The sequence below is a fragment of the Stenella coeruleoalba genome (genome assembly GCF_951394435.1).
Source record: "Stenella coeruleoalba genome assembly, chromosome: 4".
Taxonomy (NCBI): Eukaryota; Metazoa; Chordata; class Mammalia; order Artiodactyla; family Delphinidae; genus Stenella; species Stenella coeruleoalba.
This window is the reverse complement of record NC_137149.1, coordinates 51768575-51774956: the sequence shown is the minus strand read 5'-3', so window position 1 is coordinate 51774956 and position 6382 is coordinate 51768575.

The following is a 6382-nucleotide window of genomic DNA, read 5'->3' as shown; positions in this document are numbered from 1 at the left end:
CTGTCGAGAGGACAGATATTGATGTGAATTTTATGAGAAGTTTTATATTAAACCTTCCTTACATTTCTGACATAACATCATTTGGCATTTTATATACTGCTTGGCTTATTTACTGAAGTTTTGTTTAAAATTTTTGTCTCTATATAAGAAAACATTATCTATTTTTTTTTAACTTTTTGTCTGAATTGCTTTAAAACTGAATTATGACACAACCCATAGTTTCCTCTGTTCCTTGTCCTAGAACGATTTCTTTATCACGGGAATTATTTATTCCTCAAATGTCTTTTTTAAAAAAATGTTCTTTTATAATTATTTAGCCCAGCATTTTTTTGTGGAGGCAATCAACTTTTCTTTCATGGTTATTGCTTTGTTTAGGTTATCTATTTCTTGAGTCAAGTTTGGTAATTTACATTTTACTCAGGAATCATACCCTTCATAAGGATTTTCAAATGTATTAACACTGAGTTGCATCCAGAATATAAAATTGTCTGTATCTGAAATTTTATCCACTACTCAGTACCATGTAGAGATTTAAAATGGCAGGACCTAAGGTTTAGAGGTCCTGGTTTTAAGTGTCCATTCTATTTCTTATTCCTATGATGAGCTTAGTTAGATAAGTTACTTTGACTTCTCTGATCCTGGCTCTTGAAATGTAGAAAATGAAAAATAGAGCTATTAGTATTCTGTCTTTCATAAGGATGCTGGGAGGTGAGCTGGAGAAGGTAAAGTGCTTAGCTAGTGCCTGGTACATGGGAAATAGTTGGTAAATGTGGGGTATTTTATGCATCTAATATTGGGTATTTGAGTTTTCACTTTTTATTATAAGACCTTTTTAATAAGCCTTATATGGAATGTTATCTATTTTATTGTTGTTTTTTAAAATCTAAGACTATTTACTTATCCTTTCTTTTTTCTAATTCAATTTCTTTCTGTTTTACCTTTGTGTTTCCTTTCTCTGGGTTTCCTTCAAGCTACTTTGCTTTCTAACTTTTTGAATTTACTGCTTCATTCTGTTACTGTCATTCTTGCCTGTTTAATAATGAAAGCATTTGCTACTTTGAATTTGCTTCTAATTACAGCTTTGTCAGGTCCTATAGGGTTGCTGCATACTATGCTATTCCTGCTGGTTTCTAAATATCTTACAGTTGCATTTTGGTTTCATATTTGACAAAAGAATTACTTAGGAGAGAATTCGTATATTTTTGTAAGGTTGGGTTTTTCTGTTGATTCTAGTTGTGCTACTAATATTGGTTAGAGAGTGCTCTGAATAATTTGTGCTTTGGGGAATTTATTAAAATTTTTTTTGTTGAACATATATGATTAATTTCAAAATAATCTGTGAGTAATAGAAGAGCTAATGTTTGCAGAAAAAGGAAGCCCAATATTTATCTATTAAATTGATCTTATTGATCATACCATTCAGACTTTTTATATCAGCACTGTCCAATAGGAATATACTGTGAGCAACATATGTGATTTAAATTTTCTAGTAGCTATGATAAAAAAGTTAAGAAAAATAGGATAAATTAATATTAATTAGCATATTTTATTTAGCTTACTACATCTAAAATATTTTAACATGTAGTCAGTATAAAATATATTGAGATATTTTACATTTTTTTTTCATACTAGGTCTTTAAAATCCAAGGTGTGTTTTACATTTACAGCATGTCTCAATTCAGATGCTAAACTGTCATCAGTAATTGCTCTGTATTTAGATTCCATAAAATTTACAGTTGAAAAAGTAGATTCACACATTCAAGTTGATCTAAACATTCTTTAAAAATCAGCAATACTGAATCAAGTATCATTTTTAAAATTATATGTAAATTAATTAAAATTAAATAAAATTTAAAAAATTAGTTTCCCAGTTACTGTAAGCACAAATTCCCAATACTTGTGGCTGCTACTTGCTGTACTGGCCAGTGCAGGACTATATCCTTTATTTTATTTATTTTTGACTGCTAGATCTATTAAACAGAGGTGTATTAAAATGTTCAACTACTTTTAAGAAATTTTTGTTAATTTTTTTAGATGTGCTAATGGTATGTATTTTTAAAAATTTTTTATTGAGATACAATTGATATATAACATTCTATTAGTTTCATGTACAACATAATGATTCATTATATGTATATATGACAAAATGATCACCACAATGTCTAGTTAACATCCATCATTGTGTATATTTTTTAAGCATTCTTATCTTTTAGAAATGCATGTTGAAATGTTTATGAATGAAATTATATGATCTTCGAGCTTGGTTTCGAAACAATGTGGGAAGGGAAGAAGTGGGTTGGGGTATAGGTGAAAAAATACTGGCTCTGAGCTGATAATTGTTTAAGCATAGTGAAAGGCATGTTGGAATTCATTATAATTTTCTGTTTACTTATTTTTGTGTGTGTGATATGCGGGCCTCTCACTGTTGTGGCCTCTCCCGTTGCGGAGCACAGGCTCTGGATGTGCAGGCTCAGTGGCCATGGCTCACGGGCCCAGCTGCTCCGAGGCATGTGGGATCTTCCCGGACCGGGGCACAAACCTGTGTCCCCTGCTTCGGCAGGCGGACTCTCAACCACTGTGCCACCAGGGAAGCCCCTTCTGTTTACTTTTTTAAGTGATTGAAAATTTTCATTATAAAATAAATTTTTAAAAACAATTTGGATTAAATATTTCCCCTTTATGAATTTTTTCTATCAAAAGTTTCCTGTATTTTGCTTTATGTATTTCAGTGCTATATTATTTTCTGTTTAATTTTATGATCATAACTGAGAAATTAAATAAATATAATGAGTAATATACAGAATGTAACTTTACTTTTTTCCTCCCACTGATCTTTAAAACTTGTTCAATGGAAAGTTCTTTCTTTGCTTCCTCCTAAAACCCCACAATTTTTCTAGTCCTTAATAAAAAGTCTTAACATGAAAACAACCTAAATGTCCATTGAGAGATGAATGGAGAAACATGTGGTATATATATACAATGGAATATTACTCAGCCATATAAAAGAATGAAATAATGCCATTGGCAGCTACATGGATGGACCTAGAGATTACCATACTAAGTGAAGTAAGTCAGACAGAGAAAGACAAATACCATATGATATCACTTATATGTGGAATCTAAAATACGGCACAAATGAACTTATCTACTTTATCTATGAAACAGAAACAGACTCACAGACATAGAGTACAGACTTATGCTTGCCAAGTGGGAGGGAGGTCCACGGAGGGATTGACTGAGAGTTTGGGACTAGCGGATGCAAACTATTATATATAGAATGGATAAGCAACAAGGTCCTACAGTATAGCACAGGGAACTATATTCAATATCTTGTGATAAACCATAATGGAAAAGAATATGAAAAAGAATATATATAACTGAAATCACTTTGCTGTACACCAGACACTAACACAACATTGTAAATCAACAGTACTTCAACTTTTTAAAAAAAAGTCTTAGCTTAGAGAATGAACTTATGGTTACCTGGGGGGAAGGATAGATTGGGAGTTTGGGATTGATATGTACACACTGCTATATTTAAAATAGATAACCAACAAGGACTGTATTATATATAGTAATATAAAAAATTAATTAATTAAAAAAGAGGAAAAAAATAAATTAACCATTAAATGATAAAAAAAGGAAACAAAAGCAAAACTATATGTGAATAAACATGTTTTGATATGTTTGAGCATCAAAAAAAAAGTATACTTCAAAGTGTTGGCACCAGTTATCTAGGAAGGGGCAGGAATGAGTTATTTTCTTCGGTTTTTCCTTTAATGTCTCTGTGTTGTTTGCTTGGGGCACTGACTCTATATTGCTTTTGTAGATAAATGGAAAATTCAATAAGATATTTCTTATCAAAAGCACTCAAAAGAGGAAGGCCTCAAAGTGTTCCAAAAATTTTTGTTAGAAAAAACTATGGGTCATTTCCTCCCCTTTTAAGTGAGCCGTGGTGACCTGTCAACCGTGAAACAAATGAGAACTTGTGAAGTTCTTGAGCTCACTTGCTTTGTCCTCAGGTACTGAACGTTCTTCCCTGTGATGTTGTTGAAATGATTAACCTGTATTAAGAAGGAGGGACTTTCAAACAAAGGTGAACTTCACTGCTGCCTAAACTATACCTAAAAATTTGCTTGAAGTGTTCTGAATATTGAGATTAGAAACGTCCAATCAAAAGATCCCCTATTAGTGCAATTTCATCATGTAACCGATCCACTAGTTAGCATTCCTCTCAGTCCCAGGAGGAACTCAAAGCAGTGCCTCGAATATTGTCCTTGGTCTCTAGGGGTTTATCATGGAGATGAAAAGTCTAAATACGCGTAAAAAACTAGAGAATGCAATGAGACAAAAAATAATCTTTCTGCGCAGTGCCCACTTTCAGTGCTGTAGACATTCAAAGAATGAACAAATGAATAAAGGTTGCCAGATTTGGATAAATGCTACAATGAAAATGTTTGCATAACTAGAAATAAAATACAAAATAAAATTAGAATAAATAAACAAATAAAAAAGTCTTAGGACCACTTAAGTCACAAAACTAACATGGTGGATTAAAGATGGCTGCAAATTCTTTGCAATTCTTCCTATGGAATGGTGGAGTCTATTCCTCTCCCCTTGAATTGGGACTGGCATTGCTTTGAGCAATAGAATGTGGCAGAAGTGATGCTATATAACTTCTGAAGCAAGGCCCTATGTAAGAGATCCAGAGCTGCTTCTTCCCCAGTCTTGGCACATTCCCCTTTTGAACCAGTCATCATGTTTTGCGAAGCCCAAGCCACATGGAGAGGTCACATGAAAGAGAACTATGGCACTCGTTGACAGTCCCAGCTAGACTGGCAGCCAGCAGCTATGTGAGTGAGCCATCTTGGACATCATTCAACTGTCTGTCAGAGGGGACTGCAGTTATTTCTCAGACGCAGCCTTTTTCTCTGCTGCCACCAGCTACTTTTTCTGACATAAGACGCGTCCCCAACTGCGGGACACTCCTCGTTCACTCTCTGAGGGTTCCATCAAAGCCACCTCACCAGACCTGAGTGAGAGAGGAAGCAAGCCAGTCTGGACCAGCGTTCAGACAGAAGCATGTGAGGGGTGTGGAGAGCAGGAGTTAATGGTCACAGCCAACACTCCTCAGCTTCCACCTGGGCCACCAACTACTAGACCTGCTTCTACTCTAACTTCCTGCTCTATCTAAAAAAAGTCCCCTGATAATATTTTCCCTCTACCACACCTAGATTCTTAATACCTTCCTTCCTCAAGGAAGTTATCTGGAGGAGCAAAAATGAGAGTCATAAGAACAAAGAAGGAATAAGATTCCTTTACTGTTTTCAGACAGAATGAGGAGAGCCAGGGGTAGGATCAAGGCAAGGAATGTACACATTCCCTGAGCAAAGCTTCCCTCTTGGTTAATGGGGACTAAAACTCCAGGGGGAAGAAACACGCTTTCCTTTTCACCTCAGCCCTGGGTGTTTGGGGAGCGACTTGCTGCCTTGACTCATGATGTGTCCCACAGATACTTCACTTGAGGACCAGGGCACCTGTGAGGACTAGGGAGCTGGCCTTGGGGGTTTGATAACGCCCCATGGGGGACACCTGTGGCATTTATATCTGCCTGTAGCTGGGTTAATAAATTGGTTTAATTCCAGAGTGGAATGTTAGCAAGATTTTTCCCCCTTTGCAGAGCTAAAAGTCACGCCTTACAATCAGCTTCCTTAGTAATAAAATGGATATTTTCATCTCCATAATTCTATCTTCTGTCTTATTTTTCAATTGATTTCAAATTCTGTAAGGGACAAAAGGGACATTATTTACTGACTCCTAAGACTCCAGTGAAGAATGTAAAACTAAAACCTCAGCACTAACAGGCAGATCTCAGAACCCCTTTGGATCCTATGTAATGAATTTGGACCAAATAAGGAAGCATAATTTTATTTTATTTATTTTTTTGGCTGTGCCAAGTGGCTTGCAGGATCTTAGCTCCCTGACCAGGGATCGAACCTGGGCCCCAGCACTGAGTCCTAACCACTGCACCACCAGGGAGTTTCCTGGGGAAGCATAATTTTATGTCATGGCAGCATAATTTATCCTCTATTCAGAGCCAATAAGTTAGCCTGTACCTGAGGAGGATGATTTATTCTAATATGACACACCAATAACACTGAGCTGAAGCGAATGATTAAATAATGCACCATTGGTGGAACTGTAGGTCTGCCCTACCACTCCAGGCCGGACATAGGAGACATTCTCTGAAGGGATTAAACCAAAACAGACATAGTAAGAAGGGGTGCTTGAAAATGAAGTTCAGGAAAAGCACTGGACTTAAGGAAAAGTCTCCGCTTTGGACAGTTGGGTTCTGTATCAGTTATCTAATGCTGTGTAACAA